The sequence below is a fragment of the Peromyscus maniculatus genome, chromosome 1 (assembly GCF_049852395.1).
Source record: "Peromyscus maniculatus bairdii isolate BWxNUB_F1_BW_parent chromosome 1, HU_Pman_BW_mat_3.1, whole genome shotgun sequence".
NCBI lineage: Eukaryota > Metazoa > Chordata > Mammalia > Rodentia > Cricetidae > Peromyscus > Peromyscus maniculatus.
Window position 1 is genome coordinate 107,005,400 of NC_134852.1, and position 25,763 is coordinate 107,031,162.

The window sequence follows — 25,763 nt, forward strand, 5'->3', positions numbered from 1 at the left end:
AGGCTTCAAGGACCATGCTCCTACACCTCTGTCAGCCTGGGGAAAATGTGTTGGTCATGCAGATGTGTTTTTAAAAAGAATCACTTCACAGAGAAACCCTGTCTTGAAAAACCAAAAAAAAAAAAAAAAAAAAAGAATCACTTATCAGTCAGGGACAGGTCAGCCTGTCTCCATCAGGGAGACATACTGGCTATTGTGCTGACCACATACAGGCTGTTTCCAGCAGGGTAGCCAGCCACCATCACTCTTTCCAAATAGTGTAAGCAGATCATCATTGCTCCTGGGAGACATCCTTGAAGATCTACAATTTGCCCAGAGGGCTTGGTAGGACACTGGTCCCTACTATGTCCTTCATACCCATATGGCCCCACTGTCCCTGGTAGAAACTGACCTACCTTTGGCTGGGGTTGCATCGACTACTATGAAATCAGTCTGACAGCTTAAGCATCTTTGAATCCTGGCTCTGCAACGTGTGAGGTGATGTGGACCCATGGCTCAGCAGCCATGAAATAAGAAAGTAAAGCTTGAAGGGCTGATATGAGGATGCAGGTGCAGGTGTGTAAGGACCCGTAGGTCTTCACTCTGGAAGCTGTTATATTACCTTCTGTGTGATTCTCACGGTTCTCTTTGGAGGGAGTTCACACCACCGTTCCATTTTGCAGATGAGGCAATCAAGCGTGCACTTGTTCTCACACCCATCCCTTACTAAATTCTGTCTGTGTGTCAAGCCAAATGCTGGGGCAACAGAAGGGACTAAGCCTTGGATCAGCTCTCAGGAGCTCTGAGCCTCAAGACTGTGCTCTTTCTCCCTGGCCTCCTGCCTTTCTGGAATCCAGAAGCCAGGCCCAGGAGGGATTCAAGAAATGGCTTCTTTCTCCTTCCTGTCACTCTAGCCCAAACTTTTGAGGTCATCTTTGGTTCCCTTGCCCCACTCACATATTCAGTCCCTCACTGCTGAGACTGCTCCTGGACTACTGGTGTGCTGGGGTTGGCTCCCACCACCTAGTAGCAATTTGCTATACACAATTCTTCCCAGTTCAGTACTCTGTCACATTGACAGCTTGACATTGGCCACAGTGGGATGTTTACACTATGGAAACTGGCAAACAGGGATGCCTCCCAAGTTAAACACTTACAGCACTCTGTTGCTTGACTCTCTGAACCTCCCCTTCTCTCAATTTCTCCCATTTTAGTCTAATCTACTGTTACCCCTACTCGGCAGGTTCTGCCTGGCTTCTAAACTTCCTACTGTCTATTTCTTCTCAAAGAGCTGGAGCAATCCTTGGAAAAATACAAACCAGTTCCTCCCACCTATATCCTTAAAAAAAAAAAAAAAAAAAAACCTCTATGCTTCCCAGATTACTGGGACTAAAACTCACTCTCTTTGGGATCTGCCCAGTGTGTTCCAAGTGCAGATTCCGATCTCAGCAGCTTCCTTGCCTGCCCTGCCTCTCACACCTGGCCTCCTTACTGTGGTGGAAAAACTGATATTGTCACCTTGGGATCTGTGCTTCTGTCCCCAGATCTTTGCATGGCTGCTGCCTCCTTCTACTGTCTGGATTTCCAGCCATGTGCCACCTCCTCAAGACATCCCAACACAGACAAGTCCTCCTATCTGCTTACCATTCCTGCTCCAGGCATCTTCTTTTACTGTTTTATTACCTGTCCTTGATGACAGGAGGTCTTTGCTGCCTGCAAAACAAAACAAAACAAAACAAAAGCCAGGTGTATATGTGTGTGTGTGTGTTGGGGGGGGATTGACAGATGTAATGAGCATCTGGTGGATGAATAGAAGGCTCACCTCTGCAAGAGCACATGCTCCAGAAAGGGTCTCACCCACCACAGCTGACAAGGGTTCTGCCTCAAGTTTCTTCAAATCCTTAATTCAACCAGCTTTGGCCTAAGGAAACTTTCCTATCCCTACTCGTGTGCCCATGGTGCATGTAGTCCTAAATTTGAGAAGTGGAAAGGAAATCTCTATGCTTCCAGGGGAAGAAAAGCATTGACGGGAGAGCGGAAATGCTTCTCCGAGGGCTGTAGATATAGATCAGTCTAGGGCCTAGCTCTCATGGGCCCCATCCCCAGCACTGTTAAAACCTGACCTACAATCCCAGCACTAGCACTCAGGAGGTAGAGACAAGAGGACAAGAGATTCAAGGTCACCATTAGCTCTAGGCTGAGTCTGCTACCAGTTGAGACCAGCCTGGGCTACATGAGACCTTCCCTCAATTATAAACAAATAAACAAAGAAATAAGAAGTATCCATTACTCTGGCTATGGGCTCATATGCTTCAAACTCTCCAGGCTTTTCCTCAATTATAAATAAATAAATAAATAAATAAATAAATAAATAAATAAATAAATAAATAAATAAATAAGTGTCCATTCCTCTGGCTATGGGTGCAGATGCTTCAAACTCTTCAGGCTTTTGATGAACTTAGCTGTTCCTGAGTGGTGACCAGTAGGCCAGTGTCTAGTTAGGTGGTTAATTTCCATGGGGCCAGGTATTGACTAGCTGGCAAGTATCCCATAGGAAGCCTTTCTGTGACATCATGAAGAGTCCCCGGGCCTAGGAATATAACTTAGTGGGAGATCACTGGCCTAGCACACATGAAGCCTTGGACTCAATCCCGAGTACCACAGAAAGAAAAAGAAACAATCTTGGGAGTCCATCCAGCCTTGACCTGTATCAGTTCTTTAAAATTAGAAAAGACTTTGAACTCCTAGGAACCTCAGTTTCTTCTGTGACATAGTGCTCATATGGGTTACTTTGCAACATGCTGTGAGTGATCAAATGCAATATACTACATGAAAATGCTTAGTATGGGGCATTGCACATAGGAGTCAGTCATTGTTGGTTTTCTTCCTTGCTTCTCCAAATGTGTACCAGCACGAGTCTGTTCAAACCATAAAAAGAATGGACATATTCTAGAAGATGCTATCTATACAGACTTTTGTCCATTTACTCCCTATACCTCCATACTGCATCCTCAGTGCCTCCAACTGGGCATCCTGAAGAGAATCCCATAGGTGTGGCATCGGGGAGTTTGTTAGCCCAAGAATAGGAATCCCTCACCATGAGACCCAGTGACTTTCCTGGAGTCAACCAGACAATCAGAGACACCCACTGAGGGGCAGCCCTCTGTCCTTACACATGCCATGGTTCCCTGAGAGCTGATCTTTAGAAATTAAAAAGACAAAGACCCTCTGCCTAGCCTGAGAAGAAAGAGTAGGGTACTAGAGAGGGGCATCCCTGAGCTGGCATTCTGAGCCTGCCTCGCTCTCTTTGACTGTTGGTAACTCAATGACCTTTCTGTGCTGGTGTGCCCACATTAACTAATGGGTACACAGACCCACCTTGGGGAGCCCTGGGAAGAGAGTGGGACTGGGTACCCAGAGCAGGAATGTGATAAACATCTGTTTGCCTTCTTCTCAAGTTCTTGATGACAGGAGGAGTCCTGACTGGATGTTAGGGTTAGTCTAACAGGTCAGTGTGTGAGTTTCAGGAAACAGAGGGAAAAGACATCAAGACATCTTGCTGTGATACCTTTTCAAGCAGTCTCAGCATGCTGAATGACCTGGTGCACCTTGGACGGGCAGACAGGCTGGGTCTTCTGTGGGGCTGCTGCTCCTGGAAGCATCTATTCTCTGAACTGCACCCTGGAAATGCTTTCCCCCATGATTCACAGGGCAGAACCTGGAGTCCTAGTGCTCAGAGACCTTGCCATTTTAGTGCCATTTGCAAGAGTGATGTGTCTCTCTTTGGGATCACACACATACCCCTCAGTGTGCCAGGATTCAGACAACTGAGCTTTGATCCATTTCCCCGGGGTGTCTTTTTGCTAGTAATATTCTTTAGTTGGTCTGGTTTTGTGCAAAGGTCACAAAACTAGGTAGTTTTGCTTTTACTTTTGCTTTTTTTAAAATCTGATTTCCAAGTCTGGCCTTGCTCTGACTAGATAGTTGAGCAAGCTTGGGAAAGCTGCACTAATTAATTTACTAAGACTCAGCTTTCTTACCTGTAAAATGGGAACTTAACTTACCAGAGGCACTATGAACTTTACATTGACACTGACTTAAATTCAACGAGGTAATAAATACTGTTTAAGTGTTGTAGAGCATTTTGTGGTAATAGTGATGACAGGGGAATTGCTAATTCATAAAACTTTCCTTTAGAATGTACTTTTGCTATTGGCCCTAAACTTTCATTTACTGGGAAGGAGTACGCTGAGAGGTAATGGCTTGAATGCCTTCTTCATTGATTCAAATGAAACTTCACTATTATCTGGCAGTGAAACCCTCAGTCTCTGCCTCAATCAGAGGATTTTATACCTGTGGAAATACAGTATCCATTAAAATTATCTATGTCTTTGGCACTTCAATCTGTCTACATAGTCTTCTTGCTTTATGTCCTGGCTGACTTATTCAACCTCACTTTGCTAAGGCTGGGGAACGTGCCTAAGTATTTGTGAAGATTAATGTTTTGTTTGAAGAACCAGGACTTATGTGTGATTCAGTTCTGAGTAGCTCATATCAACTATTGAATATTTGCTGTGATGGAGCATTCAGCAGGATTAAAAAAAAAAAAAACAAGCAAGGCAAGGCTGGTGGCCTTCTGGAAATTGTGGTCCAAGGGTTTGGTTTGGTTTTGGTTTGATTTTTGTTTTCTAATTTATAAATAGTTTCCTACCGTATTTAATGGTGGGTCAATACTATAGCTGCAGTATTCCCTGGCCAGGGACACAGGGACAGAAATGAATAGACTTGCCCCAGGCCCTAAAAGGAGGAGATACAGCTGAAGCTGACAGAGACTTGTGTGGGTCTGGAGCCCCATCGCCCTTAGATAGGATCCTGGAATTCTGCTGAGAAAGGGCATGCTCTATATCTCACTATGGTATATGGCCGCTGCTACAGAAGCCCACCTGGACCAGGCACTGGACAGGCAGGAAACAGGGACTTAAAATATACAGGAATGTGTCACTAACAACAGTGCATGCTGTTAAAGAAAAATGAGCCTGGAGAGATGGAATGTCAGGAGAGGAGGAGATTTCTTTGGACTGGGAGTCATGATGGGCATGGAGAAAATATAGCCTTTGCCCAAAGTCTTGGGATAAAGACATGGACCCAGGAAACACTGGGTAGTGCTGGCCATGAGCAAAGTCACTGTAACGAGAAGGTGGTGTCTAGGAGAGGTGGAGACTATGAGGAAAAGGGATCTTCAGTGCTCTTTCCATGTCCAGTGAGAGCTTCTGCTTCAGTCTGCAGGCAGAGGGGCACAAGGCAGCTTTGGAGCCAGGTTCTCCTTCAGAGCGGTGGGACTTTTGGAGAACTTGTTGATGGCGCTCACTATATTAGGAAGTCTCTTCCCCCTAAGTATGTCCCTGGGATAAGACTCACGTTTTTCTCTCTGAGGGTGGTGGTTAATAATAGGACTCCCAGCCCAAAGTGGGAATGAGAAAAATACACAGAGATGCACACAGGCACATATTTAATGAGTTCACAAAGTGATTTGGTTTCCTGATTTTTCACAACACCCCCCCACCCTCCCACCTGTGTGAAAATCTTTAGTGGTGCTGGAGCCTTGTGCTCCCTTGAGGCTGGCAGGAGCCAAGGAGTGTGATGTGACATGTGCTGCTGGTGTGTGTGTAGGGAAGTGGGTGTGGGGATGCTATCAGAGATGCAGGAGCAATCCAGAGCCTCCTCCATACCTTTGACCCAGTGAACTGGAAAGGGGTGACCATAGTCTCTGAGTCCCGAGCCCCTGACAGGCACCAGATAGCCATGATATCAGTTGGTACTCCTTCCTTCAAGAAGGAGTCGATAAGTTACTTTTCTCATTGCTTTGATGAAATCCCTGGCAGATACAACATAAGGAAGAAAAGGCTTATTTGGGTTCATAGTTTGAGGATATGGTCCATCATGGCAGGGAAGTCATGGCGGTAGGGACACGAAGCAACTCGTCACATTTCATCCACAGTCAGTATGAAGAAAGAAATAATATTCTTTCATTGTGCCCCAAGACCATAGACCATGAAGTGATGCTGCTCACATTTTGATTAGTTGTTATCATCTGAAATAATCCAGTCTAGAATCTTCCTCACAGATTTCTCCAGAGGTTTGTCTCATAGCTGACTACAGAAAATGTCAAGTTGACAATATTGTCACAAGGTCTTGCTATGATTCCCAGGCTGCCCTAGAACTCACTGGTTCAAGTGATTCTCTTGCCTTAGCCTCTCAAGTAGCTGGGGCCATGATGCTCAATATGTAACCCTAAAGGCAGCCATTGACAGCAGACTCTGCTTTTGAGAGCCTTTCTGTCCATGCTCACACATCTAGTAGTTGATGAAACTAAAATTATGCCAATGGAGTGTTCTTCTCAATACATGTCCTAGTTAGAGGTTTCTATTGCTGTGATGAAAAACCATGACCAAAGCAACTTGGGGAAAAACATGTTTATTTGGCATATACTTCCAAATCACTGCTCATCATTGAAGGAAGTCAGGACAGGAACTCAAACAGGGCAGGAACCTGGAGGCAGGAGCTGGTGCAGAGGCCATGGAGGGGTGCTGCTTACTGGCTTGCTCATTATAGCTTGCTGAGCCTGCTTTCTTATAGAACTGAGGACCACCACCCCAGAGATAGCATCGCCTACAATGGGCTGGGCCCTTCCCCATCAATCGCTAATTAAGAAAATGTTCTACAGGTGGATCTTATGGAGGCATTTTCTCTATGTTCCCTCCTTTCAGATGACTTTAGCTTGCATCAAGTTAGTATAAAACTAGCCATCACAGAGCAAAGAGGGGACAAATTGAAGGGGGATATACGTAACTGCTCTCAGTTACAATTTCAACTTGAACACTTTCCAGGTCTGAGGTTCCTCAAAGTGGCACAGTCATTCCTTCTCCATAGTGTCTTTGAGAGGGAAAGGTGATAGATTTTCTCATAGGTGCTATCTCTGTCTGGAGAGGTCTTCATAGGTTTGGAGATTGGAGCATCCCCTTCCCCCGCATCCTTAGCATGGGTACCACTCACGTCTCAGTTGGGAATCAGATCCAGTTTAAAGTTACCACAGTCATCTTTTCCCGTTGATACCCGACTCCTCTCCCTCACCCTTCAGTCAACTTTGGGACATCTCAATTATCGATTTGTAAGCTGCAGATAGTGGCGATGCATGAGAGCACATCGCAGCCCTGTGCTGGTGTGTATCTACCAGGACTTCCTGGGCCAACTGAAGGCACAGAGGTTTCTTCTAGGAGTGGTCCCTTCCTGACTTCCATTTTATCTGTCACCTTTTGAAACCTAAGCAGATGGTTCCACACACTCACTTTGATTCTGGAGAATCCCTTTCATGTGTCCAGTGTGCTGGTTGTGTACACTTCTCGGGACAGAGCCTCTGGGGAGAGCGGTAATGTCATTTAGGATACTTCAGAGTATTCAAATACTCTACAGGGTCCTTACTGGAATAGAACTGCAAGGGTAGGTCTGTCTACCTACCTGTCTCTATGATATATAAGTCAGCTATATATCTGCATCAACAGCTAATATGTGTATGAATCTATTGACATATTCACAGATTTACATCTGTGAAAATACATACTTTAAAAGGAGAGGTTTATTTGTAGGGATTGGTTCATGTGACCATTGGAACTGCCAAGTCCAATATCTACAGGACCGACTGAGCAGCCTGGAAGTTTAGGAAGGATTTCTATGTTGAATCTGGAGGTAGAGCAATACTTCTGTGCCTCTCTTGGGAAAACAGTGGCCTTTTCTTTTGTGGCCTTCTGTGGACTGAATGAGGCCTGACTGGATGAGGTCTACCCATGCTGGGGAGAATAATCTGCTTTGAGTCAACAGATTATCAATGCCAATGGTATCCACAAACGCTTTCACGGTAACTCCTGACTTGATCCAGGTACACACAGAGGAACCCCCTAGAGCTTGGAAGGGACTGGCTTAGCTGATGAGTCCCCAGACCCAGGAAGTTCTCACAAGATCTGTAGCTAGGAAGGAGGCTAGTATTTCCGAGGAACAGCTCCATCTTCAGCTAGTTGGAAGCAAGTCAGACCGATTGCTAGAAGTTTGGGTCACATATTCATGCATCAATTCATGCATCAATTCATGCGGATGCCTGACCACTGTTCTCAGATGTTGATTACATGCTAAGTCTTGAGTTAGGCCTTCTAGGACAGTAGACAAGAATAAAAGGCTTCTAGGAGAGCTTCAGGAATTTGTAATCCCACATCCTAATAGGTTCTCCATATTGCACCTTGGTATACAGAACAGGATCTTATGATATCCCATTAACTTGATTGCGGGTCATTATGGGAAAGTGAGCACATTCCACTAGAGCCCAGTGTATCTCAGGCCTTTAGAGGTCTTGTATCCATTGGAGAATCCAGTATCAGCCAGGGAGATGACCCTTGGTAGTACTCACCCCATGACAATATGAATGGAGGGGTCTGTTTGAGGAGGTACACAGACCAGATTGAAGTCATTCTGGCTAACAAGGTCCTTTTGATGATGATTCCCATGGAAAATACTACTTCTTTTTCATTTTCAGGATGTTAAGATAGGGTGGGGAAAGGGTTCAGTGGGCAAAAGCACTTTCTGTGCAAGTCTGGCTACCTGAGTCCAATCCCCGCAACCCACAAAGGACAGCATTTGTGATGGGCTATGGATCTGTAATCCCAGAATGGGAAGTGGAGACAAGAGAATTTCCCAGAAGCTTGTAAGCCAGCTAGCCTAGAATACTAAGCAGCAAGCATAACAAAAGAGACTGTGCCTTAAGAGCAAGGTAGAAAGATAAAGACTGGCTTCGGGCATTGTCCTCCGACTTAAACAGGCACATCTGCACTTCTCTCTCTCTCTCTCTCTCTCTCTCTCTCTCTCTCTCTCTCTCTCTCTCTCTCTCTCTCTCTCTCTCTCTCTCCTCTTTCAGAGGACCTGGGTTCAATTTCCAGAACCAACATGGCAGCTTACAACTGTCTGTCACTCTAGTTCCACGGGACCTGGTACCCTCACACAGACATAAAATGCAGATAAAACACAGATACACACACATAAATAAATATTTTTAAGATTTACTTTATTTATTATGTATACAATGTTCTGCATATATATATATTTGCCTGCACACCAGAAGAGGGCACCAGATCTCATTACAGATGGTTGTGAGCCACCATATGGTTGCTGGGAATTGAACTCAGGACCTCTGGAAGACCAGCCAGTACTCTCTTAACCACTGAGCCATCTCTCCAGTCAAAATAAATATGTATTTTTTTAAAGATACATATCCTGCTAGAGCGGTTTGTTTTCTCTTGTAAGCACAGAGTTGTGAGAAAATGACTTCTTATCCCAGTAGCCCACTAGGAGGTACTAAGTCACCACTGAAGTCTGCCTGTTCAAAGAAGTAAGCTAATTCATAAGTCACTTTGGGTTATGAAAGTCCTTTCAATCTCATCTGTGTGATTGTGGTCATAGAGTTTTGGAAAGGGTTTGGCATCCCATTTCACTGTCTAAATATTCTCCTATTTTGGTAATTAGGCAGAGTGAAAGAGTCAGACAACTAAAGCCGTGGTAAGCTGTGCACTACAGGAACCCGTAAGGTACGAGGAGCCACAACCAATTGGGCCAGATACATACTTGGTGGGGCCCAGTGTAAAGTGCTAACACGGAATCCCTCATTTAAGAGACATTGGGACTCTAAAGGCATCAAACAGCAGAGCATCAGGCTGAGCCCAGGCTAGTCCGGGCTTCATCTATGTGTGTGGAACAGACACATAGAGGAATTCAGCCTTGGTGTGGAAGGAGACTTCACAGTCAGGCGGTGCCTGGAAAACCAAAGAGAGGGGTAGGAGTTAACCAGCAGAGCATCCTAGGGCTGTCTGTCTGGAAGAGCAGCAGCTGGTGCTATGACATGAAGATGTGGGAGTGGAGTCATGAGAAGGGCTTAGCCTGAGGTGATGCAGAGAAGGAAAAATGAACTCAACAGGGCCTGCCAAGAGCCCGTGACCTGTGGTTCTCATCAGTTCCCCTCAGAAAGCCCGTGTGACCCTGACCTCACATGGATTTCAGGCCCACGGAATCCCATTTGGGACACAGTGCAGTATGTCCTCATTTGCCAGCTCATCCACCCTTAGCCCTTACCTCTCATTGCCTGATCTTCCCACAGTGCATTAGGGCAGGCCAAACTAGCCCCAGTGAGACCTGGGCAAGGCCAGCTCCTAGCTAAGGAGGGGACAGACACACTGCACTCAGCAGCTCACAGGCCTTTGAGGCTCTGAGACAACAGGCTTTGTGAGCTCCTGCCAGCTCCTTCAATGGGTTCCAAATTGTCCATCTTGTTGTCATCCCCTGTTTGTGGAGAAAGTCATCACAGGAGCTTGGTGACAAGTTGTTCGAACTCTGACAGATTGCCTGTTTCCTCTCAGCTATAGCTGTCTCGGTCCTCGCCAGCAGAAATTGGGTGGTAACCCCCTTCTTTCTCTGTGATGGTTTACTGTTCCTCTACAGCCCTTTCTCTGATAAATCATTTGGGACGCCAAACCATCAACAGCATTGCCATAAACGCTTTCTCCGCGTTCATAAACGGGATCATGCTGAGAAGACGCATTAAGCAGTGACTTGGGAAGCGTTTGGGGCTGTTTATTTGCCTGGAAACGTGTCGGGCAGGGCAGTGGGGATGATGGAGTGTGGAGCTGAAGGCAACCTTTCTCTTCTCTGAGCAGAGAGAGAGTTCCCCCCAGTTCTTAGTGGCAGCCAGGGGCCTGTGCAGCAAAGCTGGGAAGGGGCGTCCGTTGGAGCCCCTCACAGTTCTCCAGAGTAAAGTAGGGCACAAAGGATAAGGGATTTCTGATGTTCTACAGACAGCAGGCAATAAGCTTGCTCCCGAGTCAGGTCTTCTGCCCTGAAACACGATCACCACTAGATAAATGCCTAAAATTCTCAGCCATGCATCTCTGAAGAAATCTCTTGACTTCCAAAGACCTCGCTTTCCCCATGTGAGAATGGCTGGCACCATCTATTATTTCCCCAAACTGATAAGAAGAAGCTGAGAGAAGCATTCACGTGGAGGCACCTAAGTGCCTTAACTCCACAACTTTGGGGTATGTCACATGAGCTCTCCGAGTCTGTCTTCTCACCTCGAAAGTGAAAGTTTTCAGCAGGGTTTGAAACCCGCATTTTATCGCTACCTGGCTTACACAGAAATGTCAGCCATTTTCATCATTGCCATTTTCTTCATCATTATTACTGGTACCAAATAAGCCCTTAGTAATTATTATTTTTTCCGTTATTGTAGGCACGAGCTGCATTGTAGTTGGAATAAGCATTCTCAGCATAAGCCGACAGGGCTTTACATTATGGCTGTGCAATTTATTGGCAGTGTGAGCTTCCCAAATGTCTGAGGCTTGTTTAGCATCCAAGAAGTGGAGTTGCAATAGACACCTTGAATTGCTGCTTATGATGACTGGGAAAAAAAAAAACCCAAAACCTGGCCTGTCATGTCATTTATGCTGAAAACATTAGCACAGTGCTCCTTTCATCCTCAACTGTTATTTTGAATGATTTTAAAGTGAGAAACCCCTTCACTCCCAGCCAAGAGCCAGATAGTCCTCTCTGTGTTTGTTGCAACAAAAGCATTGCCTGCAATTTAGACAGTTTGCATCATGCATCTGTTTCCAGCCCGTCTCTGCTACGGAGGCATGATGAAAAATCCACCAATCCGCATGGCCCAGGGATCTTGCTGAAGTTGGTAACAAAGACATTTGCAGGTAAACACTGAGTGCAAATGCTTGCATTCATTTGTAGTCTTGGCTGGCTGTAGTTTTGGGCTCTCTCTACCAGCTCTACTATGATTGTGTGTGATCTGATTGCCCTGCAGGACCCTCTACTGTAGAAGGTAGGTGGTAAATCATATGGAGTGGGAGTTAGACCCAGGGCCCACTAACCATGGGTGGAGCCTTTAGCATATTGGTAAAAATATCTGCCAACCTCCAGGGTAAATCCAGCTTCGATGATCATCTACCATAGATTAGGGGACTGGGGAGAGAGCTTCAGGATGGGGCAGAGAATGTCCTGTCTGGAGGTACAAAAGGGAGTGAAGGGGTTGGTTCTCAGTTAAGACATATGTACCTGTGTGATGCCAGAATATGTTGTCAGGCCCATCTTAGCTATCTACCTGGGAGTATAGCTTACCCCTGTGCTCTCCTCCGGATAAAGCAAAGGAGGACTTTGTCAGTCAGCACAATGCTCAAGCCCTCACACAAGTTTGTATATTGCTGGGCATCTTGTTGGTGTGTTCCACATTGTTCATTAGTGGAAGAAAGCTAAATTGTGCATATTTCACTGCTTTTTTGGGGGGAGGAGTCTACAATAATAATTATTCTATATAGAAAAACCTAACTTAAGTCTTAATAATTTTATTGCTTTTATTGCTGATTACTAAACCAACAGAATAAAACAGAGTGTGCTATTCATTTAAAAACTTTCTTTATATGCTTTGGGCTGTTTAACTTTTGGATCCCAGAGACTAAACAATGCTGCTAAAATCCCCAACTGTGAATAAACTGTTTTTGTTTGTTTGTTTTGTTTTCCCAGATAAGTTTGTCTTGTAGGGCAGTGGAATAGTAGAAATATTGTATGGCTTGTTATGTCAGAGGAATATATTTGTTTAAGGAAAGAGGATTAGAAGTCAAACATTTGCACAAAGCCACTTACTGTTCTCTTAGTCTAGGCAAGTTGTTTAATGTTTCCAAGCCTCAGTTTCTCAATCTGTAAAATAGGAATGGTATCTACTCCAAATCTACTTATTGAGGTTTTGGTTAAGATACTGAATTAAAGCATGCACAGCTCTTGACACTGTTATAGGCACATCCGGGGCCATGACATGCCAAAGAGCTTTCTAAAGGACAGTAAGACTACAGCCACAGCAGTGGCTGATGCCTTGGCAGTGTGGGCTCAGAGACTTACATGATAACCTCTGTGATGAGCAGCCATCCAGCATCCACTGGTCCACCTTCTCCATCCTTGGGGTGCTAAAGGCCCCGTGAAGGTCTGCACCCTCCAAGTTGGCTGACAAGAAGGCGTCAGTGCATCGTTAATTATTAAGGAATTTGTGTGAGCTAGTTATTAAACACAGTTAGAATTAAAAATTAAAGGACATAAGCTTACTTGTAAATAAATTATGTTAAAAACAAAGAGAAAGCACTTGACACTCACCGTTTCCCAATTCTTTTATGATATTACCTTGTCCTCCTGAAGTCTGTTTTATATTGGTGGTAGAAAGAGCAAGATCCTTGCTTCTGTTCCTGTCTTTCCAGCTTCCCTCTGCTAACTTAACTGATTGCCCAAAGCCAGCCATGGCAGGAATATTTACACCACAGGAATGAACAAACTCTGCAAATCAGCACTATTTATTCATTGACTTACTTACTTTTCCTTCAGGGAGGACAGTAGTTAAATATTTACTAGCACAAGTTTGGGTAAAACTTACTAACAAGCAGGGCTGCTTCGTTGTAAGGCACAGTCTGTTGGAAAGCCGAAACATATTTCCTTCCAGCTGATTCTTGTTAGAATTTACAGTGATTTTGTCTTTTCCTGGTAAATAAATGCACGGTTTGAGATGATGGCTTGATACAGTTTTGTAGCCCCTTATTCACAGAGTGCGGAACACCGGAGGCCCCAAGGAAAATATTATTGTGTAAAATCAACTGTCTTTGTATTCAAATCAGGGTTCTTAAAATATCATTTCTCAGATAGCACCGTTTTCCTCCAAGCATTAACCAGTTTTGGAATGCTTAAACTGTACTATTGAGGAAATTCAGCCTCACAGATGAATCTCACTGAGATGTCCCCACTGTGGGAATAGGCTAGTTTTTTGTTTGTTTTTTTGTTTGTTTGTTTGTTTGTTTTCCAAAGTGGTTGACTGAATAGAAGAGAAGCAGGTAGATGTCACTTGGGCCATATGAAAAGCTTCCAGAAACTTTCCTTCTGTGAGTGACCATCCACCCATGCAGAACAGCAGCAAGGGGGAATGTCAGCTTCAATGCAGGACCCAGAGAGAAGAAAGTGGGAAGGAAAGAAAATAATAATATGCCACAAGAAAAGTCACTGTGACAGGCCAGGGTCACTGTGACATACCAGGGCCACTTGACACACCAGGACCACTGTGACACACCAGGACCACTGTGACAAGACAGGGCCACTGTGACACACCAGGACCACTGTGACATGCCAGGACCACTGTGACACACCAGGGCCACTGTGACAAGCCAGGGCCACTGTGACACGCCAGGGCCACTGTGACATGCCAGGGCCACTTGACAGACCAGGGCCACTATGACAAGCCAGGGCCACTGTGACACGCCAGGGCCACTGTGACATGCCAGGGCCACTTGACAGACCAGGGCTGCTTTGACACACTAAAGCCACTGTGACAGTCCAGGGCTTCTGGAACTTGAGGCAGAAAAGCAGTTGAGCATGTTGACCCCTGGACAACTTGATTGACAATTTGTGTTGACATGTGCTGCTGTTCAGGTTCTGCTTGTATCATTTTGATGAACTGTGTGCTCTGAGGTAGGACAGTTGGTTTCTCTGGGCTTCATTTTTTAACCATCTCAGAAAATAGAAACTGTAGCACTTACCCCATTGTTTATTGCTTGCATTAAATGAGATAAAGTTATGAAGGCCCTGGATCATTGAGTTTCTAGTAATAGACACTCCACCTGCCATATCAAGCCAGGACAATCATTTTAAAGTTTTGGGGTACTCAAAATGACTCTAGAAATAAGATACCCTGAATAAGAACACTTGTTTTCACAAGTTGTAGATTTTTATCTTTTAGTCATTTCTTTGTTTAAAATATAAAGTGAAACTGTCCAAGTGGAGTTTGTAGGTAGGAGCTTATTTTTGGAGAAGATACTGGTCTTGATTCTGTCCTTTTGTAGGACAGATCCAAGACCAGATACAAGAAGCTGTGTGGGGATGAACATGGTGATGTATGTCTTTAATCCCAGCACTTGGGAGGCAGAGTTAGGCAGATCTCTGTGAGTTCAAAGCCAGCCTGGTCTACCTGGTGAGTTCCAGAACAGCCAGAGCTACACAGAAAGACCCTGTCTCAAACCTGTGCTCCCCCAAAGAAGTTGTATCTTCCTTGATTTTGAAAATCTCTCTCTCTCTCTCTCTCTCTCTCTCTCTCTCTCTCTCTCTCTCTCTCTCTCTCTCTGTATGCACACACATCCTATCCCACTCCCTCCATACAGAACTAACCAAAATGGGGATACTGAGCTCAGTGTTTTATAAACTCTACCAGCCTGGAAGAAAATGATTTTAAAAGTCATTTTTGTCATCTTGCATTAGAAACCAATTTTCTAGGCAAAATGAAATGTAGGACACTGTTGTGTGAATGAAATAGCAGACATGTGGCCAGAGGTTAATAACTCCCATTGCCCAGACCTGAAAGAAAGAAAAAATCACAGTGTCACTTCCACTCCTGATGTGTGGTCCTGTCACCCCTTGGAGCGAACAAAGCATCTTTGTATGTTATAAAGAGGCCTCCATTTATGTCTTTCCAAAGTTTTCCGGAGCTGCACCTCTCCATTTTGGGGCACGGGAGGGGTGAATAGTGAGTAGAGAGAAAGCTTTGCAGCTAAGAACCCTGGCCATTGACCATAAACTACACTGCCCCCTAACTCCCTCCTGGGACAAGTGGCAAGAAGCCATGAGAAACAAGAGAGACTCCAGCAGTACAGAAAACTCGCTGCTCACAGTGAGAAGTAGAATCACTGACACATTTGTCCTCAGGGTGGGGTACAATGCTACAAAATGCCATTGAACTAGAAAGAAAAGCCAAGAGTACTTTAAAAATCCCTCTATGGGCCGGGCTACTGTCAGGGATACTCAGATGCTGTCCCCTCTGCCTCTGCCAGTATGCTTGCTTGTCCATGTCGCAGTTGCCCACTGTTGGGTTGTTATTTCTCTTGCAAGAGCTGTTGAATGGCATCAAAACCAGCCCTGGGAATTGTTCTGTTCTCCATGACTTGCAGCTGTGTGCCTCTCCAGCAGCCCCAGGGTCACTCTTTCATTCTTGCTCTGTTGTGCTGGAAACTCCTTTGCTCCAGCTATCTGTTTTCCAACCTGCTCAGAGTCCTCAAAGATACTGGATAAGAATCACCAGTGCCTGGTCTTAAGAAAAACAGTAGATTTAGGCATTGTTTAAAACGCGCAGTTCATAGTAACGACTACTTCAAGTCCCGCTTAGGACCTGCATGTAAGAACAAAGCTTGCTGTTGCTACCTGGGATGAACTCTGGCATTTTTAATCCTTTTCAAACCCATTTCACTTTTCAAACCCTTCAAAATGATCTTTCTGATGCATTAAATCCATTTCATGGCTCATGAAAGAGATGTAGCTTCCCACTGGAAAACGCTGCATTTTGGACTTTAATGGGCACACAGATCATCTAGGTGCTGGCAAGTGTCAGGTTCTGACTCATCAGGTCCGAGATGGGGTCTCTGATTCTTCATTTTTAACAAGCTCCCATGGGATATGGATAGGGCTTCTCTTCTGGCAGTTCCTTAAGCACCTGGGTTCTCCAGGGCAGGCATTGTTCAGTACCACGGACAGAGCAAACCCATGCCCTGCTTCCCCTTTCCCCCTAACCAAATGTCTAGTTTCTCTGTGAGACCTGTGTTGCCACTTGATCAAGAAGCCAAGGAACCTTCTAGAGGTCGCCTAATGATGTAAACTGTGATTACTCTTCCACAAAGGAAGCCTCTTGGTCTTCAATGGTGAGCACCTTGGGGCAGAGACCCTGCCGAGGAGTAAAGTGGAGGATCAGGATTTGACAAAGCAGAGGAAGAACCTTGCTTGTGGGGATTGGCTCAGCTCCTCACAGCATCCTGCCAGTCTCTCTGGTTTACTTCAGTCTTACCTACTGACTGTGTCTTTGTCTTCACTTGGAGTCATGAAAAAAAAAAAAAAAAGCACAGAACATCCCTCTTATAGATTTGCTCCAGTGAGCTGTATTCCTGCCTTAGTGTGCAGCTAAGGTGACAAGGCCTTTCCCTTAGTCTGTAACCATGACTCACACTTTATGAAATCTAACTGGGTCCCAGAGCACGTGTTACCAGGAACAGCTGTGTGTTCGTGCCAGTCTAGATTTGGAGCAGTCCTTCTTGGTTCCAGCTATGTTAGGATCACCTGGCAGCTTTGCAAAATGCTGATAGAGGGACCTCACCTGCAACCAGTTCCATCAGAATCTCTGAGCAGAAAGCAGGTTTCTGGTGTTGTTAGAAGTTCTCTAAGTGGCCTGGTCATGTGACCAGGACTGAAGATCACAGTGTGCACCATATTCTCCGTGAGAATAGAGATCAGGCTCTAGCCACCTTTGCTTCCTCTTCTTGTTTGTTAAAGTTCTTCCAGCACCTTGGACAATGTGATGGGCTCCCACTAAATAGCTAGTAAGTGTAGATGTAATTCTGAACGGTCTTGTTAAATAAGAAACACAGAGCCAAACAAAGAGTTAAAAGCCCAGAGATCGAGCAGTAGCCAAGAGCTAAGACCACCTTATCTTACCACTTGCTGCTGTAAGTAAGTTGCTGATGTAACGAGGTGACCTATACCTGCTTTGCACACAGAATGAAAGACTCACACATTTGCTTCCATGGCTACCTGACACCACAGACCTGGGAGTCAATCTCATTTATCTCACTCTGAAGTGGAGGGAGCTGATGCTTAGAAACTATGGCTGGATCAGATGAGGTCATGTAGGCAGTGCTAGAGCCAACATCTCAGCTTGATCCAGGTTGCACTGGAGCTGTTTGGAATTGACACCAGCAGGCTTCTGAGGCTAAGGAAGACCCACAGACAAACTCTTTGTTTCTCTTGATCCATCACATTTAGAGCTTTATGGAAAATACAGAATCCATATTAGTATTTTTGTGGTATTCATTTTCAAAACAATAGTAGCCTTTAATAAGTATATTTGGATCGGTGATTAGAGTTGTCAATCAGCAGACCTAGAGGACTGGCTTCAGGTCCTCTTGAGGATGTCAAAGTCCATGGACACTCAAATCTCCTAAGTAAAATGCTGTAGTATTTACTTGTAATCCATGTTCATCTTTATATTTAACTGAAGTCCTCTATGGATGACTTCCAATACCCAATGTAAATTCTGTGTAAATAGGTGTTAGATGGATTGTTTAGGGGATAGTGAGAATTAAAAGTGGCCTATACATGGTTGAAACAGACATGATTTTTTTCCCTCAAATATTTTCAGTCCTGATTGTTTGTGTTCCAAGATGCAGAATCCACATAAAGACAGACAAGAGGTTGTATCCATTGCCTCTTTATCAATTTGAGATTCATAGTATTGCAAGGCAGGCATTGCTCCTCCTACTTGGATAGAAAAGAAACTGAGGCTTGGAGAGGTTAATTAACCTACCTGTAAGGTTAGAGCCAGAAAATGGCAAAGGCAGATTTTAATCCAGGTCTTCCTGACATGAATTCAGCTCCTCCTTACGCCCTCTGCCCATTCCTTATTTGCAGTGCAGTGCTAGTAAAATCATCTTATTAGATCCTTGAGCTCAGTAGGGAGGTGGATGGCATGATGGCAGACAGGTTCAGGATGCAGGTGCAAGACAGATGCCAGCGGGGATCAACCGCCTGGCAAGAGACTCCACAAACAGGGCCCACAAATGAGAAGGGCTTCCTGTAAAAGTGAAATGTCTCTACCTCTCCTCCCTGCCCCAAGAATCCCAGCATTCCTAGTACCCCTCCCAGGACATGAGGAGGCAGGTCCCAGGCAAGGCCATCCCTCTGCCTGCTTGCAGAGGGGCACAGAAACACCTCTGTTGTTGCCATTGGAGCTCCTTGATGATGGATGGCAGGCCATTTGTCGAGCCTGAAGCCATTATTCATGAAGGACAATGGCCCACTGCAACCTCACACATTCTGAGAAGAGCATGAGGCAGACAGAAGAGGGATTATGTGAAACAAAGTCAAAGGGAGACTCAAGAGTCTTATTTCCTGAGCCTTGAAACCAGCAGGGATGAAGCTCTCTGGAGTTGCTGTCAGCAAATGCACCGAGAGCCCGGACAAGTTCACTAGCTTCCTGGTATCCATTACTAGCCAGCATTCAAAGTGATTGTATAGGATTTAGCAGAGGATTACCCTTTTGGACAGCATTACATGGGAGATGTTTTGGTGTGGAAGGAATTCTGGTGTGTGTGAGATCTACTTTGTAGTGAAGAATTGGTGTACAAAGAACGGCTCAGTAACTTCAGAACCATCAGCAGGAGTTTCCTTTGTTGGGAGCACTCATCCCTGTGCACAGGACTGTGAATATAAACAGATGAATGCCTTTGTTTCACTTGGCTTGGGAATCCCTTCTAAAATACTAGAAACCCCACTGTGTAATATGAGGAGAAGTTAATGCTGTATGTATGAACATGGGGTTAAAGATAATAAAGGCTTCCAGTCAGAGACACAGAGTCTCAAGCCTGCTCCTTTGGCTTTGGCTTTGGGTCAGGAAGTGTCACTGGCTGCACAGACTGATGCTTTCTGACAGTGGCTAAGGATGGGGTTTCCAGAAGTAGGTGGATAGCCAGCCTTGATGGTAGCAAAGCACACAGTTCCCAACCATGAGGGCTCTGTGGTTTGGAAACTGGGTATCTCATTAAGCGAAGGGAAGCAACCTATGTCAGACCATGCTTAGGGCAGGGTTGGCAGGGCTGGCACACACTCTGCCAAGTACTCATTGTGTCTTGAGACTCCCTGTGATGGGTGGTAGCCTTCCACTGAAGGGCTGTTGGGAACACATCCTACTGTATGCTTACCTGGTTGCATTTGGAGGTGCTATTTATTGGTCAGTGCTTTCAAAACATATTTCTGGAAAAACATGGCCAGGATTCAAGCATAAGCCCTGGTGCTTGCTCAGCCTTGATTGGGTGTATTCTTTAGCCCCTCTGCAACTTGATTTTTTTCATCATAAAATGTGAGACTATAGGGCTGTCCAGATGGTTCAGCAGTTAAAGGTGCCAAGCCTGGGGACCTGAATTTCATCCCCAGGATCCACATTGCAAAAGGAGAGATGCAAAAGGAGAGAACTAGCTCCTATAAGTTGTCCTCTAACCTCCATACATGTTGGGATACACCAACACACACACACACACACACACACACACACACACACACATTAATGAACAGAAAAGCAATATAACAGGCCATACTTCATAGAGAGGTTATACATATTAGATATGTAAAATAAATATTTGGAGAACATTAAATAAGCTAATATATTTAAGATGTTAATTAAACTAATGTATAAAGTATTAAATAATCTAAGACACAGCAGTTGCAATAATATCTGGCACATAGTATTTTATGACTGTTTTGAGTTATTATTATTGTGTATGTGTGTAAGCAGATGCACATGTATGTATACAAATGTGGAAGCTAAACAACGACCTTTGGTGTCATTCCTCAGGAGCTGTCCATCTTCTTCTTTGAGACAGGGTCTCTCATTGGGACCTGGGGCTAATCTATTGGACTAGACTGGCTAATTGAGTAGCCCCAGTGATCCTACTGTCTCCACCTCCCCACTGCTGGGATTACAAGTGAGTGCCAGCACATTTGGGTTTTTTACATGGGTGCTAGGGAACAAACTCAGGACCTTGCACTTGCAAGGCTGGAACCTTACCAACTCATCATCCCAGCCCTGTAAAACTGATACATAATGACATCTTGCTCCATGTCCACCTTCGTGGGGATGCCAGGAACGTAGCAGCGAACATCGTATGACCCTTCCCTTGTGCATTCAGAGCATTGAGGACCAGCCACATAAGTGACCATTCTCCATGGCAGGATGTAGGATGTCCTCTGAAAATGATTAAGAGGAAGTACTCCTGGGATTCATCAATGGGAGAGATAGAGACCAGTTTGCTGAGCCAAGAAAAGCCTTCTGGAGAAAAGAGCACTAGTTATGAGGCTTACGGACAGGGAGGAAATTTTGACCTGGTGATAGCAGATGAGAGCTTGCACTACCTTGTCTCGGTGCTCTTTTTGTGGGAGTGCATAGGGGCTTCACAGCTAATGAAACAGCCCCAGGGAAGGAAAGAATAAAAAACGGGCAGCCATTTCTCAGAGTTCTGGGGGCCTCTAAGAAGGGACAAGGCAACAGGGGCTTAAATGACAGGGATGCTGAAGTGTTTGGATTGTTCCAGGAGAGAAGCAGTCAGCATGAACAAAGGTCCAGAGGTGGGCTTGGGCAGCATGGTGTGCGTGGGCGTGCGCATGCGCGCACATGAAAACTACAAGACTCACTGGAGGAAATTTGACCAGAGAGCTTGGAGGGGAAGCTTGAGGAACTCTAGTCCTCAAACCAGAGAGTAGCAAGTGAATTTGATTCCACTCTGAAGATTTTTATGGGCTCATAAAACTGTATATTGCAGGCTTGTAAAGCATCAACTCAATCCACAAAGTAGGATTAACAAGGTACAACAGAAGCAAGGTCCCAGGAACTAAATAGTACATCTGCTGTATTTGTCCCTTTCCATTCATCTTTCAGTTACTTGTTTCTCACACTCAGCCCCCAAGATCTCTACAGGGGGAGTGGTAGGGCGCCCAGGAAACCAGCATTTAACATGTCGGACACAACATTGGACAGCGTACTTGTGACCACTCTCCTGTCAGCCTAAACATAGACGCAAAATCAGAGGGTTTTGGTGGACTCAGGACTTTGATTTCTGACTCTAAGCCCTTGCCTTTTCCACTTAGGAAGTATGGGAAATCAGTGTACTAATCATTGTCCTATGCACGGTCTGGGCCACCATGAGTCCCAAATGCCCAGTGTGCACAGAGCAATCAGAATGTTCCCATGGCATAGACTCTCCGACAGTGTCACTGCTGCAGATTGGGAGGAGAGAAACAATTAATTCAAAGTCCCATCCCTGCCTCTCCGAACCAGGATAAGCAGTGAGCAGTGAGAATCCAAGAAGGAACCCCGCAGTCACATGCATTGGCTTCCAGCCCTCCCTCTATCCTGTGACCCTTAGCCTCAGCTCTCTCCAGCCCTCTAAAGTGGGTGTTTCCCATCATCTTCAAAGCTCATGGAGAGGCAGTGTATGAGGCACCCAGGTGGAACCTGGTAGTTCTTAGATCTTCAGCCACTACTTAGCTTCCCTCCTCCATTTGTTCCCAAGAGACTTTCAAAGAAACCTCGTACCTTGCTCACCAGAGTTTTAGCTCTTCTTTGATGTTGCAGACCAAAGGCTCTCTTCTGTCTCAGCTTTGGGACCATTTACATGTTAGGTTGATATCGAGGTGGAGTTTGATGAATTCTTTCCTAACAGGTTATTTATTAGCAGCTTCCTTATGCCACCACAGGTGGGAATTGACATCCTGTATTCCTCACAGTGGTTTATGGAGTACCCCTGTGTGCAGGTCAAATCTGAGCACTGAGTAGGGATTGGTGGATGGAGCAGAATAAAGCACCCACTGTGGCCATCACGTTGGGTGTGTGCTGAAGTTGATGGGGGACATCAGGACTGTGGTCCCCAGATCTTTATGTCTGTTTCTACATGGAGGAGTTGGGGCCAGGCTCTCACAGACTGACTCAGATGAATCTTTCAGGTCAAGACTGAGATAGTCAGCGCTGCATGACAAGGACATTGGGTGGGAAACAGTAGAACACTTTCAAGAAACTGTGGATTTCACTTTAAGAGTTCTCAGATAAGGAAACCGATGCTGTGAGAACTCATGAGTATCAAAATGATCAACAGGACCCCAGCATGTCTTTTCTTTTCTCTGGGTGTCTCCCCGTCCTCCCCCACAATCCATGCTACACAGTGTGTGGCTCCCATGGTGTGTGGCTCACAGCCTGCAAGCCAGTGTGGAACCGGCTTGGCTCTTGGTCTATTTATCTTATCTCCTATTTATATTTGGAAGCCTGCTTCTTCATCTGTTAGAACTGCCTGCATCGCGCGCCCTGGAAATGTCTCTGTTTACCTTGATGTGCTGTGAGCACGATCCAGGGTTATTAATAAAACACGGCAGCTTCCCAGCTGCTAGGGCTAAAGAACTGCTATAAAATCGATGGCCACAGCTGGGGGCGCTAGTTGCCTGAGAACCCCTACTCTCCATGGGCCCCATCTGACCTTAGGGACCAGGGTGGGGCAAGGGCCACTGAACCAACCTGCTTGAGAAACACTGCCTTGTTTTACCTTCTTCGTCCTCAGTTGGGAGAACTCACATGTCTGTCCATGTGAGAGAGAAAAACAGACAAGGTTTGGTCACACGTTCTGTCTTAGCATTAAAAAAAAAAAAATACCACTATCTCACCAAAATAAGTGTTTCCACCACCTCCTAGAAAGCCTGATTTGTCCATGGCAGGTCTGCCTTCCCTTGTGGCACCCCAGAATTCTGAAGGGCACCGCATTGAATGGCGGCTACCCCTTTGTCTACATTTGCTGTGATTAGCACTACAACCAAATGCAACTTGGGGAAGATAGGGTTTCTTTAGCTTCCACATCATGATACCCGCCCATCATTGAGGGAAAGCAGGTAGCCCTCAAGCAGGGCAGGAACTTGGAGGCAGTACCTGAAGCAGGGACTGTGGAGAGGAGCTGTTTATGGCCTTGCTCCCCATGACTTGCTCCGCTTTCTTTTTTAATTCATTTTAAAATTTTTACTTTTTTTTTGTTTCTTTTTGAGATCATCATATACAGCCCAGGGTCACTTGCTCAGGGGTGGCCCAGGTGAGCTGGGCCCTGCCATTTCAATCACTAATCAAGAAAATGCCCTACAGACTTCCCTACAGCCCAATCTGATGGAGGCATTTTCTCAATTGAGGTTCCTCTTCCCAGCTGACTTTAGCTTCTGCCAAGTTGACATAAACTAACCAGTACCCTCTTTCATAGGGGCATGAGGTTCTGTTTGCCAGTCTCCACCCCTCCCCCTCTGTTGTACTTTCTGTCTGGGGAAAGTGAGTTTGCCTCCCTGAACCTGCATGTGGTGTGGTTTCTCGTGAGAATACAGCTATGCATATTATTGATGCACAGTCCCAGCTCGCAGTGATTCAAAGTAAGAATTGTGTGTGATGGTGCAAAGAGACACGATCGGTAGAAAGCCCACTTGAAGTGGTGGGTGCTTGTCTCTTGCTAGGCTGGGGATAAACTGTAAAATATTCTTCCATGATGCTGGGCAATGAAGCAAGACACTGGTCAGTCCCACAATCGAAAGGGGAAACAAGCAATACCCCTCAGTGCACTGTGTCTGGGCTGGAGTGGTCAAGTGTACTAAGCACATTTGTGTGTGTGCACGTTCATGTGGTTACATGTGTTTTTTTTTTTCCATGCAGATTCATGTCCTACATGTGCCTCTGCGTGTGTGTGTGTGTGTGTGTGTGTGTGTGTGTGTGTGTGTAGACCAGAGGTCAACTTCAGGTGTCTTCCTCGTTTGCTCTTTATTTTATTTTTTGAGACAGACCCTCTCCCTGAGCCTAGAGCTCATTGATCTGGCTAGGCCGGCTGCCTGAACTCCAGGGATCTCTCTGTCTCTGCCTCTCCTCCACTCAGTGCTTACAGCTGCACACCACTGTGTCTGGCTTTACGTGGGAGCTGAGGATCGGAGTGCTGCTCTTCATATCTCACCCTCAGCACTTTACCAACCCAGCCATCTCCCCAACCCGTTCGGTGCATTTTTGACTCAACAGTATTTTTAACTTACAGTGGGTTTATGAGCTTTGACCCCACTGGGAGGAAAGGAGAATCTACACACACTGCATAAACCCTTCCAGCCACTAAGATCCACATTCCTATCCATTCCCTGATTCTGACTTTGCTGCAGCCTGCTGAGGTGGGGGTGGCTAGTCCCCTTTCGCAGCTCAGGAGACCAAGGTTGAGAGAATGAAATGACTGTCCTGTGTCGTGGGTTGAGAGAGTCTCCCATTTGGCCCTGGCTCTGCAGAGTGGGCAGGGTGTGACTAAGGAGGCAGCAGGTGTCCACGCTAGTGTCTGATTTGAGTCACACGTGCGGTGGAGCCCTGTTCAGGGACCTGCCCCTCCCCTTGGGAGCTCAGTTTCCTCCACTGGAAAGTGAGGTTAGTGCCCTAAATCAGAGCTTCTTAATGTGAACATGTGGCCGCACAGAAAATAACTGAAAGTTAGCATTTTCTCCCATTGCGAATATAGGCAATAAACCACAATAGCATTAGCAGTTTCTGGGACTTTGTTACCAGGAAGAATCAGATATTTTTGTATCCCATTATAGTTATTGGAGATGCCTCAAAATATCATTTGCACTCATCACTACCTCAAGGTTACGATAGTTATTAGACAAGCCGTTGGATCTTGTTATGATTTGGAAAAGAAATAAAAATGTAACAATCACAAATTTCTCATTTTAACATTTTGATAACTATTTCAATATAATTGGTTTGCTTTGTAATCCGATTGGTTTTTATTTTATGCATTTAAAAGATGTGAGATTTTTTCTTTCTGGGAGAGGATCTATGTGCTTCAAGGAACTGCGGAAGGGGTTCATGGGTCCCCAGAGGTAAGACTTTGCTGAGTCACTGCAGGACCCCAGGTTTCACCAGACCCAGAGGCTTGCTCAGCAGCCCAGCCCTTCCCCCTCCCCCCAGCCCCATCTGCTTCCACACCTGATGCAGCTGCAGAGGTGCTCCCCTGGGCCCCATGCAGCTCAGAAAGCATTCAATTTCAGCAGACCAGTGCCTCCTGGTCTGGTCTACAGTCTAAGGAGGGCTG

General features: G+C 45.5%; 1 protein-coding gene across 16 annotated transcripts in view; it reads left to right on the forward strand.

Annotated features, from left to right (window-relative positions):
- The window catches only part of Tenm4 (teneurin transmembrane protein 4), a 766,582-nt gene that overhangs the window by 142,936 nt on the left and 597,883 nt on the right, over positions 1-25,763 (forward strand). The window contains exon 1 of one of the 16 annotated variants that reach the window (XM_076547352.1): positions 9,231-11,771. The exons of the other annotated variants lie outside the window; for them this stretch is intronic. The gene's annotated coding sequence lies outside the window, so the exon portion shown is untranslated. Of the gene's footprint in view, positions 1-9,230; positions 11,772-25,763 lie in introns of those variants that run through there. 16 annotated transcript variants of the gene reach the window in all.